This window comes from Lipotes vexillifer, unplaced genomic scaffold (assembly GCF_000442215.2).
Source record: "Lipotes vexillifer unplaced genomic scaffold, Lipotes_vexillifer_v1.1 scaffold172, whole genome shotgun sequence".
Classification (NCBI taxonomy): Eukaryota; Metazoa; Chordata; class Mammalia; order Artiodactyla; family Lipotidae; genus Lipotes; species Lipotes vexillifer.
The window spans coordinates 1,926,086-1,941,238 of record NW_006776799.1 but is presented as its reverse complement, the minus strand read 5'-3'; the positions used below and the strand labels follow the sequence as shown (position 1 = coordinate 1,941,238).

General features: G+C 40.4%; 1 protein-coding gene across 4 annotated transcripts in view; it reads right to left on the bottom strand.

Annotated features, from left to right (window-relative positions):
• The window catches only part of DYNC1I1 (dynein cytoplasmic 1 intermediate chain 1), a 338,688-nt gene extending 334,670 nt beyond the window's left edge, over nucleotides 1-4,018 (bottom strand). For all 4 annotated transcript variants that reach the window (XM_007450661.1, XM_007450660.1, XM_007450662.1 and 1 more), the window contains exon 1: nucleotides 3,734-4,018. The gene's annotated coding sequence lies outside the window, so the exon portion shown is untranslated. The remainder of the gene's footprint in view (nucleotides 1-3,733) is intronic.
• Nucleotides 4,019-15,153: the final 11,135 nt, after the last annotated feature.

Genomic DNA, 15,153 nt, shown 5'->3' with positions numbered 1-15,153 from the left:
TTCCCTAGAAAACTGCATTTAGCACAAATGCATAAAATTTTGCATCAATTATATCGGGTTCAATGACCACCTGAAAACTCTCATATGCCTGCCCTCCATGGTGCCTATGACTCCTGCTTAAGAAGACTCCTCTAGGGCTTCCCTGGTGGCGCAGTGGTTGGGAGTCCACCTGCCGATGCAGGGGACGCGGGTTCGTGCCCCGGTCCAGGAGGATCCCGCATGCCGCGGAGCAGCTAGGCCCGTGAGCCATGGCCGCTGGGCCTGCGCGTCCGGAGCCTGTGCTCTGCAACTGGAGAGGCCACAACAGTGAGAGGCCCGCGTACCGCATAAAAAAAAAGAAGTCTTCTCTAAACAAAGACTCAGGAGATGCTTTATAAACATGTGGCTCCTCAGCTGGCACCTGGGTAGTGGTGTCTATGTTACAATGTAAGCTTCACCCTGACAGTCTGGTGCCAGGCTTCCTGCAGAGAAGCAAAGGAAAAAAGTCCTGGGTACAAACGAAGAGCTCCCAGTCAAGAGGACTCATTTTTTACACGGACCTGGGCAATGGTTTATAAATTTCAGAGTAATGAGAGTGGAGTTAACTTTAGTTACTTCTCAAAAGAAGTGAACCCTAGAAGTTCACGGTCCCAGCAAAGTCCCCCAAAGAACATACTTTCTCACATTTTCTAGGGAACGTAGAAGACGCAACAGTTTCTAGTGAAAGGGATCCCTGATCAGTGGAACAACTATTTACATGGTATTTGAGATCCACAAAGTATTATGGGGAATTACTAGTTTCATTAAGGAGACAGAACGAAAGCAATATCTGACTTCAAAAGAGCTATGGTCCTACGTTGGTTTTGCCGTATCATCCACACCTACCAATCAACTGGCAAAAAAGTATGGCTACACCTTTTAAGGCTTAAAAGAAATAGCAATGGCCCACAAGGAAAATGGGCAACACACCCAAAAGAAACAGACAAGCTCAGCTTTTTTGTTTCTCATAGGGGACGCTAGCTAAAATGGATGACTACTGGTTTTAGAGTCAGACCTGATTTGAATCCTACCTCTGCTATGTATTAAGTATATCACTTAACTCAGGTTTTCATCATCTGTAAAATATGGATAATAATGTCTACTTCATAAGATTAATATAGGGATTGAAATGAGATAACATAAGAGCCTGGTATTCAATATATGAAAATTAACCAATATAAACTGTCCTATAGAAGAGTACAGTCAGATTGCCCAGGTTCAAATCCTGGCTCTACAACTTATTAGCCGAGCAATTTTCAGAAAGTTACTTGACATCCTTGTGTCTTAGTTTCCTTGCCTGTCAAATAGGATTACAAATAATATCTACCTCATCAGATTTTTGTGAGGATTAAAGAAGTTAGTACATGAGAAGCAGTTTAAAGTGCAATGCCTGCTCAAGCGCTCAGTACATTTTAGTAAATGTATTGGTAATGTAATACATTCAGCAAAGGCAGTGCAATACATTTAGGAAATGTACTGAGCACTGCTAAAGTGCTCGGAATATTATTATCAACCTTTGTTTTATTTGATAGGGCAAAGTATAGGGAGAACAAGGTGATGAAAGAATATACTTAAGTTTGCAATGCATGTGTGTGACCTTTACATTTGATGCTATTAGGTGACAAAAGGAAACAAGGTGACCAGGGAGGATGACTGGCCCACTGATTAACTGTTGATGAAGCCTGTACACATTTGTCTATGCTAAGAGACGTGGCTGGGTTTGAAACCTTGGCATGTATTTTACAAGACTCGTCTACATAGTTGTTTTGAATATGAACAGAGCAGCACCCAGGCTTTATCTCCAAGAATTACTTGACTCAGCACTGGAGCCAAGGAAAAGGCTCATTTATTAAATGTAGACTCTGGAAGGAATATTTGGGGAAGTAGGAGGGGTGGGAACAAAGTTCATAGAGTCCCCTCTTAGACATGAAACATGATGAGAAATGCCTGATGACTTCTTCTTACTATCTCAGTTCATTAGAAACTAGGGACCAGGGACCACCACTTGTGAGAACTCTGCTCCACTTTTCTGTGGGTTGAGTTTATCTTCTCTGCCCATATCTCTAGTGGTGATTATACCTAATGATATAGACCTGTAACACCAAAAAAGCTTCAGGACTCATTTCTAGTAGGAGAGAAGGAAAGGCTGGGTATGGGGAGGGGTTGAACCATCCCTCTCCTCTAGGGCACTGTGCAGAAGCTCAGCAACCCTGAGGTCCAAGAGAGAAGAAGCAGGTGCATCAGTGCCTGAGACAGGGAAGAAAAAGAGAGATATGGAAGATATTATGGGCCAAAAATGGGGCCCAGAGCTGCAAAGGCTGAAAAAAGCCTGCATTGGGCCCCCAACTATATTAATTAAACATACCAATGATGATGCTAGAAGATTTTTTAAAGAAATGGCTCTTGGAGCACTGGATCCTCAAACCTTAAGAAAGATTGGGGAGTTGGTTCCTATGAAGAGAACATTTGATGACTTAGTGGTAGCAATGTATGATTTAATTTTACTAAGAAACATAGTCAGAAGAGCAGAGTTTGGGTCCTTTTTTTCCATGCCGAAACTTGCACTGAGTGCAAATTTCAAATTTACTAATACTGATCAACGTGTTTCTCTATAATTTCCACAGTGAAAATGTATACAGAGGCAGTCACCCATATCTGTGCTAATATTACCCATATGATGTCTTCTGCAGCTACCATGCCTTTCTGTTGGTTACGCTTTCTGCTAATCTGGAATATTTGGAAGCAATTTTGCACAACCCTGAACTACAATAAGTCTACAATGCTCACTTGAAAGGCATTCCAGGCAAGAAAATGGCTGGCTACTTATTCTGCCCCTTACCTAGATGTGGGAGAGTCCAGGATAACGAATATATTCCATCTGCTGCATTTTGCTGAGCCTCTAATTTCCTAAGTAATTTCCTGTCCTGATCCTGGGTTTCTGTTCATCCTTATTACAAGTCATGAGACTCCCGCACACTCAGTTCCCATCAGTGTCGGCAGGGTCACTGACCTTATGATGACGACGCACGGATTTATAAGGCCAGAGCGATGCGGTTAGTGGGAGTGGGGGAAGGAGAGGCACGCGGCCGCGAAGGTGTTTACTAAAACACATCCCCCAGCCACACTTTTTTTTGCAGCAGTGAGAGAAACTGGCACCTTCTTGCGTGTGTTTAATTAATGCCTTGCTGGAAGTATATTCGCTTCCTTCGACTTGGCGGATAGCAACAGCATTTAAAAGCTTTGCAGACAGCTTAAAATGTACTGAAACAGCATCCATTCCCCTCCCTCTGCAGCTCCCCCCTCCCTCGGGGGCCGTCAGCTGCTTGCCCTGAGGGGTGCGGATTTCACTGCCGCTAACCTTCTGCTCCCCAGGAGAAAACCGAGGCGGGGCGCACTGGGACGCCCCTCCCAGCCCAGAAGGTGATGACACCACTACTCACTCTTTCTCATCTGCCCTCACCTCCCGGCTCAGCTGGGTGAGCCGCAGCAAGGGGCTGCCGCTGCCGGGGGAGGTGGGGGGGGCGGGGTTTGGCCGCTTTCGGGCGCCGCGGAGCATGCAGGAGCCCGGGGAGGGGACCGGGGCCAAGGTCCGGCTGCGGCTGCCGCGGCCGCACTACTGCCCAGCGGCTCCAGAAGCCGACAACCCTGGGGCGGGAGGGTTGAGGAGCGGCGCGGAGGCGCTAGCCCAGGGAGCGCGACCCCCCGTCTCGTTTACCTGGACGCGGTCGGCGGCGGCGGCGGCGGCGGCGGAACTGGGCTCGAGAGCGCGGCCAAGGCTCCCCGGCGGCGGCGGCGGCGGCGCTCGTGCGCTTCCCGAGGGCGGCGGGCCCGGCGCGCGCAGGATGTGCTGTCTCACGCTGCGCCGGCCGCTCGGCTCACGCTCCTCCGGGACCTACAGCACTTCCTCCCTCTCCGGAGCCTGACACTGACAGCTCCCTGCGAGCACCCAGTCTGCGGCTCGCCCCGCCCCCGGCCCACGCCCTCCACGCCCCGCGCTCCTCCCGCGGGAGGGCCCTCCGCACCCGGGATCGCGACGAGCGGGTGGCTCCGGCCCAGAGGCTGATGGCAGCAGCGGACCTGCGGAGGTCTATCCGTCTACCCCTGTGCCACCGGTAGGACTCGCCTAAGTGGCTGCAAACGGAAGAGCTTCAGTGTTGTGAGAGCTCCTGCCGACATGCCAACATGGAACAACTTTCACTCCCTGACAACTACTTTGGGTTATTTAAACAGAGAAAGCTCAGATCCATCTGTTACGCACAAAGACTTATAGATTTAGCCTTAATTTTTCCCAGAGGAAAAAATATATATTCAGCTTGTCTCCACAACATTGCTTCTTAAAGTCCTAGCTTTTGAAAGTCTGGATAACAAAATATCTTCCATATGTTAAGTGAAATAAGTCAGACAGAGAAACACAAAGACTGTGTGATATCACTTGTATATGGAATCTAATAAATACGAGGAACTAGTGAATATAACAAAGGAGCAGACGCACAGATATAGAGAAGAAATTAGTGGTCAGTGGGGAGAGGGAAGGGGGAGGGGCGTTATAGGGGTAGGGGATTAAGAGGTACAAACTATCATGTATAAAATAAGCTGCAAGGATATATTGTACAACACAGGGAATATAGCCAATATTTTATAACTGTAAATGGAGTATACCTTTAAAAATTGTGAATCACTATATTGCACACCTGTAACATACTATTGTGTAACCAAGCAGAACCGAATGGGGCCTTCCCAGGGACAGACCCCTCCCCCATATCCTCTGTTTTAGCTCCTCTGTGAAGTGCCTAGGTAACAGTATCTGATGCACATTTCCTGAGTTGTTTTACAGACTCTAAAACCCCCAGGTGGAAGACATTAACTAGTTAACTACTCAATGACCAAGAGCACGCAGCCCCCAGGCCTATTGGCGCCTAAGGACAACCTCTAAACCTAAGGTTAACCCCTGTGACACCGCCCTGTTACCTCACCATTAACCAGTCAGAGAATTGTGCACGAGCTGATCAGGTACCCTGGGGCTCCCCTCCCTCACCTTGCCTTTAAAAATACTTTGCTGAAACCCATTGGGGATTTCAGGCTATTTGAGCATTAGCTTTCCCAGATTCCTCATATTGTGCTTATAATAAACGCTGACCTTTCTCTCCTTCACCACAACCGGCTGTCAGTAGGTTGGCTTTACTCTGCACGGCCAAGCAGACCCAAGTTTGGTTCAGTAACGACTGTATACCAATTATACTTCAATTTTTTAAAAAAACACATATGAAAAAAAAAATTTTTAATAAAAATCTGGTAACCATTCTTGGACTCCCCCAAAGCTGCCATAACAGCTGAGTTTTAAGGCCCAGAAATGGATTGGGGGATTCTAATTGATGCAGGTTTGGCACCATTTTTAGGTAAGCTTCTCATCATGTTTCTTAGATATCTGTGGGGCCATTGTACACATTAGAATGAAAGTAGAGAGCAAGGACTATATCTCATTCACTGCAGTATCCCCAATATCTACAACAGTGTTTGATGCATAAACGGGTGCTCAATAAATATTCATGCATTTATTTAATTGACAAGTACTACAGTATTTTCAAAATATAGATCTGATTGTGAATACAATATCATACCTATCTATAAAATGGCCTTCCTTGTTCCAGTTTTGCCTTGCTGACAAATTATTGCGAGCATAAGTATGGCTAAAAAAAGAGAGTTAAAATGTCTTTAGTTAGAAGTAATTCAAACTATTCCAGAAGAAAAATTCTATGAAACAAATACTTGCCACTGCCATGTATTAGATACTTAACATATGTCAAACTCTACAGATATTTTCCTTTAAAATTTTTCAGTAACACTATGTAACAGATACAATGCCATGCCCATAGAAAATGAATCTGAGTCTCAAAGAAGTTAACTACCTTGCCTGAATTCCACAGCTACTGAGTGATTCACCTGAGATCAGAATCCGTGTCCACCTGACTTCACAGCTTATACATTCCCACTTGGTATTACTGTCTCTCCAATATAAGGGTTGATGAATGTCCAGTACCTGCAAAGCATTGTGTTATGTTAGGAGTTTCAGATGGTCCAAAACTGAGGAGAATATAATCCCTTTTCACAAGCAAGGTTAAAATCCAGTTGAAGGTGGAAAAAGAGATAAAGGCAACATATAATTAAAGACAAACCATAAGGAAATGGTCAAAGCCGTACAATGTGTTAAGAGTACTCAAATAAGAGCCCATCTGGTATGAGTGGGGGAGATAGTAGGAGGAAATTAGAATTATGAATATGGATAATATCTGAAATGGGTAGGTAAGGTTTTTAACAGTAGAAATGAAGAAGGGAGAACATTTTCAGTCATAAACAAAGCTCCAAAGAAGAGAAAGCACTATGTATACTTAGTAAATGTTGAGTGAGCCAGCTTTTTGGAGCATAACAGACTCATAGGGGAGCAGATTTGGGCCTTAAGGGATGCTGAAGAGCAGACAATGGAGTACCACCATTACAGATATTTGAGCAGGAAATGACGCTTGACGAGAGTCATCTGAGGGTATCTATGTATAGGGGACTGGAACAAGCAAAGGCTGAAGAGACCAATTCGAAGTTCATTGTAAAAATCCAGGCCAGGATTAAGAAGGTCTAAATTTGTCAATCGTATTCATCACGAATAGCTTGAAATACATGCCTGGCACAAATTAAACCCTCAGTAAAAAGCAGTTGTAATTATTTTTATTATGTACTCAGGCATAGTACAGATATTGGGTGTGGGACTGGAAATGAATAAGAAATAAACGGTCTCTATGTTCCAGAGACTCAAAGTCTAAAGAAAAGACACCACTGGCTTTAATACCAAGCAGACTAAGAAAAGCAGAACAATTAAAAACATTTGCCATGAGAGATCGAGAAGGAGAAAATGCATTCCGCTTGGGAATTTTTGTGATCTGGAAGGTCTTGTTGAAGAGGTTCTGGGTGTTTGTGTTTAGTTAGATGCAAATTTTGACATATGGTGATATGCACTTGAGAATGAGCTTAGAAAACAGGCACAAAAAGAGGTATAGACCTTATGTTTATTGATAGATCTTAATTTTTTAGAGCATTCTAGGTTTACAAAAAAATTGTGCAGAAAGTACAGAGAGTTCCCACATACCCCCGACAAATTATAAACTGGTCATTGCAACTAACCTGTTTCACCTCTTAATCTAGCTATTGGTTCGAAGTTTGAAAGAAGGTCTTCAAGAACAAGTTAAATGGCTACCAAAGAACATAATGGGCAAATTCCTAACTTGCTATAGCCATTAGGAGGTTGCTTTAGTGCCTCCAGAGAGACAGTGGTGTGGCTAAGCTCCCCAGTGCTGGAATTAGACTGTCTGGGTGTGAACTTGTCTACCACTTACTGCTTTTATATATTTGTACACGTTACTAGACTCCTCGAAGACCCACGTCTCCTAGAAGGAAAAAAGGGGCAATGAGTTAATCCATGTGAAGCACTTGACACAGTCCCTCGCATGTAATTATAAATGCTCAATAAATCTTAGCTATAGTTTGCTACAATTAATCTAGCCTGCATGAAAAGTACAAAAAGTAGAGCTTTGTACCCTCTAAATTCAGTGTCCAATCTTGACATAACCAGACTTGAGGTCAGACCTTAGAGTCACTACTAGCCTTCAAGAAAGAGTCCTTTGCCTTTGTGCACCTGTCATTCATTAGTGCTGAATACAGGCAGGGTCCCTCAGCTGGCTCCTTTGTCTGACTTACTCTCCTAGGGCCCCACTTCACACAGCTTCCAACGGAACTTTTGTACACCAGATGCCCTCACATCTGCCAGAGAATCTCCTCTGGAAGTTATTCCTCAGTTAATTATATCTTGGTTGCAGGAGATACACTGAAAATCCACCTCAGTGGTCCAAAGGCTCTAAAAACACAGAAAAGAAATGTGAGCCGTCCGAATCAGCTATTAAAAATGAAGGGGGCCCAAAGAAGAAAAAATGCTTGAAAACGTTCTCTAGTTGGGATGACATGTGCTCTACATCATGTTCAAAATAAAAACCTGTGAGGAAACTAAAGCACTGCCCAATGTCATACACAGTTTTGTATGGGATATATATCAGGTAGGATATATTTTATGTATTTTTCTATTATATGACTGAAGTTGGTCTGTGCCAAATCAAAACAATAATAGATGTCCCAAAACAGGTGCATTATTAGTGTTTGAAGATTTATTAGAAATTAAAGAGTGACTTATGGGGAAGTCAGTGATTCCAGTGTCTAAAGCAACTCCTGCTTTTTGTCTTCTGGACACTTTTCATCAAGGGACATTGCTTATGTTTTTACATAGTACGTGCAAAAACCCTGCAATAAATAAACACACACACAAAATTTGCCTTCAGTTTTGGAAGAATGAATTCAGAGGTGTCTGCTGTATAGCTTCAGATTTCTCTAAATGCTTTTTCAATAACTTCCAAGTACAACATCAATTCTACTATAATTACCTATATTTGTAATATAATTGTATTATAATCACCCATACTTCCACCTCCTTCACTTTTGCCACCATGTGTCTTTGCCCCTCCCCTTCCTCCTTACATTTCCTTCCATCAGCTTTTCTTTTGAGGACGATGCTAAGCCAAAATGCGTATGTTTTTAACAGTCAATCATTAAATACAACCATGAAAATATCTATACAGAAAAAATAGAAGTCTTTGGATCTTAAAAAAATTGTTTTAAGCACTTATATGTATGGAGGAAAATCCAATGATTATAAAACATAAATTATTTATGTCATTTTAAATTCACATTCCATCAGTGTCTAAATATAAATCTTTATTTTTTCCAGCTGTGAAATCAGTATCTACATTCTTCATTGTGTTCCACCTCGTTACATGTTATTTCGAATTTCTATTTCTAGGAATCAAATAACCTACCTTGCCAAAAGAAATTAAACCACAATTTTGGTAAATTACATCTCTAGATTATTTCCTAGAAACATATTTTCATAGTTCTTGTAATTGCTCCTTGGAAAGATTGATCCTAATAGCTATCCCAACGCTTTAGAAAAGTCATCTGTGTTTTTTAAAATAAATAATTACATATGTATAATAATTACAATGTACCAATATACATTGATAGTATGTGCCTTTAACCAGAAAGACTGAGCATTGTTATGGTGCTTCATTATTTGTTATTTCTCATGTGCTAACTCTGAATATCATGACCATTTGAGAAGTGAAATCTAAATATTTTATGTATTTTAGAATACAAATTTTGTATATTACATTTCTCACTCCTCTTCCTTCATATGCTTACTTCATTATAGAGTTATACTTTAAGAGGGATTATAAAACACACCTTATAAAATACAATTTTCTAGTATTAAAGGCATGTATAAATCAGAAATATTACATTGAAGTCAAGAACATAGGCTCTGGAGTCAGGCATACCTGGGTTAAAACTAGTGCCTATGATTCACTAGCTGTGTGATTCTGTGCAAATTGCTTAAACCCTTTAAGCCTCAACGTCTTCACCTGTAAAACGGGCATAATAGGGCCCATCTCTTAAGATTTTCACTGAATGAGATGATGCTTATAAAGCACTGAATGAGATGATGCTTATAAAGAACTTGGTATAGTGATCAGCACCAAGTAAACACTAAATTAATGTTAGACATTGTTATTATTATGTGGATGCACGTAGAAAAAACGACTGAATGGTTACACAAAAAATGTTAACTGTGGCTATTTTAGATGATAAGATTACGGACCTTTTTTCTGTGGAATTTATCCTTACTTTCTAAATACTCTATGATGAATATGCATTATGTGTTCCAACAAGCCTGTTAGATACCAGGGATAGGCCAGTAACAGCATTAAGTCACTTAAAAGAATAGAGGTTTATATTATAACCTTCTTCCTTTTGAAATTCCCTAAAGGTACTCGAAATCTTACCATCTGGCAGTGGGTATGATATACAATTTAGACATTAGAAACAATAAGCTGTGGATACATGAAGTGCTAATAAAGGAGTCAGGATAAGGATGGAGTGAGGATGGATAGAGATGATTGTGCCCTCTCACTTCCTGGATAAATACCTACTGTGACACGCTTCTCTTCCTGCACACCACTTCTGTCACATACCATTTAGGTGGTTATTGTGACGCTCTGGTTCTACTGAGATGCAATGAGCCATGAAGGAATCCTTCCCAAGGGATCTTACAATGATATGCTACAGTCTTCTCTGGAACTGAAAATGTACACTGCCCTTGTCTATCCTCCAGGGAGGTGTCCCACATGGTAGGGATGACAGGATAGAGCCATGTGGCCAGTGGGTGCCCTTGTGACCTCCAGGTCCTTGCTCTCCTACATTTGCTAAGTATTCAGATTAAATTCTTTGTAGAGGGTATGTTGGAGGAGGTCATTGAGAGGACATGACTGCCTGTTGACACAAAAGCTGAAGCAAGGGAATCAGGCAATGGTAGGTTCCTCACCCGTCCCTTGTCCTTGGAATGCATATTCTGCTCGCTGTTCCCACAGTGGGAGCTACTTCAAGGACACAGCCTTGGGAGAGCAATGTATTGTTGAGGCCATCTGGCCTGAATATGTGACTGAATCCAGTTAAGGGCTCTATATTAGCTTTTAAGATTCTGCCTGGTAGATGTGGAGATCTGCACATCTTGTGGCCACCAGGACAAAGGCCATATGTAAGTTCCCTTGATTATTAAAACTGCCACCTGCCAATCTGGAGTGGCCTCTGTCTTTAGTCTCTCCTTGCACTCTGTGTTTGAGGACCAGTTTGGAAACAAAAGGATAATACAATTCACATTATTGGCCAGACCATTTCTAAAAATATGCCCTAACTGTAAAATATGGAAAGGTAGTGAAAGAGATCATGTTCCACTTAATAAGTTTTTAGCATGAAAACCAATTAACACATTAGAAAGCCTTTACTGTTTTAATATTCTCCTATAAGAACAAGATCTTAAAGTTCACTTGGAGCATTTCTTTGCCTCTTAGTTGTATCTACCATATTTTGAAAGATTTTCAAATTGATATTTTGAAGTGAACTCGTTATTGTTGCAAATATACATGTATGTGTATTCAAATACTGAATAACAGGCTGAGGTTAATAAAGGATGATTCATAAATATTTTAAAAAGTTAGCTGTATGTCCATTTGTCATTGAGCCTTGGGGTCATCTTTTTGCTTTGCTTTTCTTACTTTGCATGAAACTATTTAACAACAGTAATGAATACATTTTTTCATAGTATTTTGAAAATTAGACTTCAACTTTTAATCTTTTGTTAGTGAAATTATATTTAATGGTCTCTTTTTAAAATATCTTTTCTTGTTAAGGTTTTCTTACCATACTGACTAAAAGTGATAGAAGATAAAATATAAGCTGCCTAAAGCTATAGTATGTCTTTCATTACTTTGACATTCTTAATATCATATCATCATTTTTAAGTCAAACTTTCCCCCTCACCAAAGGCTCAGGTTGATGGAGATAAATTGCTGAACTGTTCAAATAGTTTCATAACATTCTAACTTGTCAAACAGGAATAAGGTCATAATAGAGCATGCTAAATGGGATGATTAGCCATTGTTAATAAGAGTCTGAAAATCTTTCTATTTTTCTTTACAGTCAAAGAACTACAAATACAGATAAATATGTGTATTTTGAGAAAACTCTTTTGAAACATTTCAGGTCAACAAATTAATAGGCATCCAAGTAATGCTCAAAAAAGCCAGCAAGTAATATATTTCATGTTTCATTTCTATAGTCGAGTGGAGAAAAAGAGAGACAGAAAATTTCCCAGAAAAGTTGGAAATGTGACAGAAGTTCCAAAGAATCATAAATAAAGAAAACAAAAGAAAAAAACTAGAGACAGGGAGTCAGTAAACTTTGAGATTAGCTCTTGTGTAAGATAAAGTACACGGTCACTTATTATTTCAAACACTTTTGTATATTGGATAGATGTTAATTGGCTTACTAACAGTTTTTAAGTGTTCCCATCTCCTTTGGGAAGCTTACGGTTTGCTTTTATTTTCAAACATCAAGATTCATCATTAAACATTTTCCAATAGAATTCCAGGAATTTTACCCATGTGTGAAGAAATAACTTGGAGTTGACACATTCACGAAAATGAAAGTGTCCTATTCAGGAATTTACTAGATACACAGCCTCAGTGGCCCTTTGAATTTCACAGTTCTTCAGGTTTCCTTATTTTTTTTTTCCCTGTGGGAAATCCTGCACAGACGTCTCTTACCATAATGCCTAAGATCAGAATCAGAACCAACATTTTGAGCCATTTTCTCCAAATCAGATATAGATTTTTTTTTCTACAAATATTCTATCAGGCATTATTTATGGATGGACATTATTTAAGGCAGAAAAAAAAATTGGGGAAATCAGTATTTTAACCACTATTCCTAAATTGCCACATATTCTTTAAACATTTGGATATCCTGTAAATGAGCATGCTACTTGTGGCAGAAGAAGGGAGCAAGGGAGACCATTTTTATTGGTTGAAACATAATCATCAAAGCAATATCAGTATATTTTATGCTTTATGGATATGATACATTCATAAACCTCAAGTGTTGGAGAAATGAGGCGGTTTTCAAAGACTAAAAAAGGCAGTCAGACTTGGCTTTAATAAATCACAATTTTGTCACTATGTGCTGTTGTTATGGCAACTGACATTCAACAAATATTTTCCAAGCGCCTACTATGCGCTAGGCTCTTTCCCATGTGTTACATTTCATCATCATTCCCAGACTCAGTGAGGTTAAATAACTTGTTCAAGCTCTTACAGCATGTAAAGAGTAAAGCCAGGACCCTAAATCAGGATGTTTGATATAAGAACCCAAGTGCTTCACTTGCAATATAGCCTCCGTGTATCTTTGGGGTTTTATCAGGACTGCTTATGACTGGATTTTGCACGCAGACTCCTTAAAATTAGAATTTGGGCCAGGGTGCCTAATCATATAAATATTCACTTGACCTTGGACAAGTTACTTACGTTCTCTGTGCCTCAGTTTCTTCGTTTGTCAAATAAGGATATTAACAGTACCTACTTCACTGGGCAGCCCTGAGAATTAAATGAGTTAGCATGTATGAAGCATTAGAAAAATGTCGCATACATAGTGAGCTTTATTATTAAATCTTGTAAACTATGATTTCCAATTATGTTCTTAGAATTGTGTTCTTATAGAGTTTCATGTCTACATGGATATTTGGTTTTTGTCTTGTCTTGCTTGGTTTTAATTCTCTATTTCTGATGTTGGGAGATGGTGAATAAGACAAAACAGTAGCAGCTGTTGAGTTGTTAGTGTTAAAGGAAGAAAGCTGCACAAAAAGGCGATGGGAAAACATAATTACTTCAAGAGATACCAAAAGGAAGGGAAAAAAAAAGAATAATATCCCATGTCAGAAGGAGCGTTCCTAAAAACTACCTTAGAATAACACACACACGTGCATGCACATCCTGATAATTGTCTCTATAGAAATCAAAACTTGGGGAGTTGGTGGTACAAATCAGCACATTAAATCCAAGACAATAAATATGAGGGGTCGGGTAAAATGAGCAGAATATGATAATACACTCCTCAGAGGCCTCCCCTGCACTCATTCCCAGCCATTTCCTCCCTGCCACTTGCTCCTGTCCCTGAGGCAGCCTGTTAGGGGCAGTGCTTAGCTGGGTCTCTGACCTCCCACTACCACATCTATATGCCTCCTGCAGTCACCCTGCCTCGCCCGTCTAACTCCACCCCTTGCTGCACACTGGCCCTTTGAAGGTTTTAATTAGGCACCGATGCTGAAGTTTGTTATTCTTACCAATGGTGGTGATCAAAATCATGGGACGTACTCTGAATCCTAAACATGGTCAGCTTTGCAAACAATGTTTATGGACTCTTTTGTAGCACTGAGTGTTAAGGAAGAAAAACATACCAATCCTATCTGCAAATTGCATGAGACTGGTTATAAATGATTAACCATTGCAAAGACAATGGAGAACGTGCTCAGACTCTCTAGAGGCAGTGGAAATTAACATTAAAAATGGCCTCTTAGCAGAGGGCTACTTTTAACTTCACTCTACGTTTATTTGTTCAGTTTTTATTTTTTCATTTGTGTGATGAGCTTTGACCTTTTTATGGAAAGTTTTGATCATTCTCTTTAAATTCCTAACTATGGGGGCCTTTCCTTTCCACGTGAGAGTGTGTGTGTTTGTGTGCACCTCCCCCACATGTACATGCACTTGGTAGGGGCAGGTAGAAAGATAATGACACACTGATACATATTTTTGAGCAAATTTTTGAGATCTTGGTTAGGTCACTTCCTCACTGAAGGCAGTATATTTCTTTTATCACTTTCAGAGACAGTTTATAGAATTTTTAAAAATATGAAGTATAGTTGATTTACAATGTTGTGTTAGTTTCTGGTACACAGCAAAGTGATTCAGAGATATATATATATATATATATATATATATATATATATATATTCTTTTCCAGATTCTTTTCCACCATAGGTTATTACAAGATATTGAATACAGTCCCCTGTACTATACAGTAGGACCTTGTTGTTTCTCTATTTTATATATAGTAATGTGCATCTGTTAATTCCAAGCTCCTAATTTAATCCTGCCCAGGTTATATAATTTGATGGTTCTATGATCTGATCAGAGCTGCTCTCAAAATTCACAGAGGTGCTAAGCACCTCTACTCAGTTTCTGACTGTAAAAAAATTGCAATGTCTTTGTTAAACTGAAAAAAATATATAGTCAATCATTTAGGTTACTAATTTACAAAATAAAAAATCAGAGGAAAGTAAAATTCCCACCTGCCAAGTCACTCTACTTTTTACTAAAATCTGTGTTATAAGCTTGGTCAAAGGCTGAGGCAGTAGAACCAAATGGTTCCAAAATACTGTGGTTTAAAGACAATGGAGGTATATTGATCTCACATTATATCTGTTCAGTGAGCACTCCAGGCTGGGGGGCTCTAGGTAGCTCTGGTCAAGGTGCTTACTCAGAGACTTGAGTTCCTTGCACCCTGTTGCTTTGTCAGAGCAGGTCTTCATCAGCAGAGTGGAAGCTGAGTCACAGGTGAGGGACCTATAGCTTGCAGGAAGTGAGAAAGTGACATGCAAGC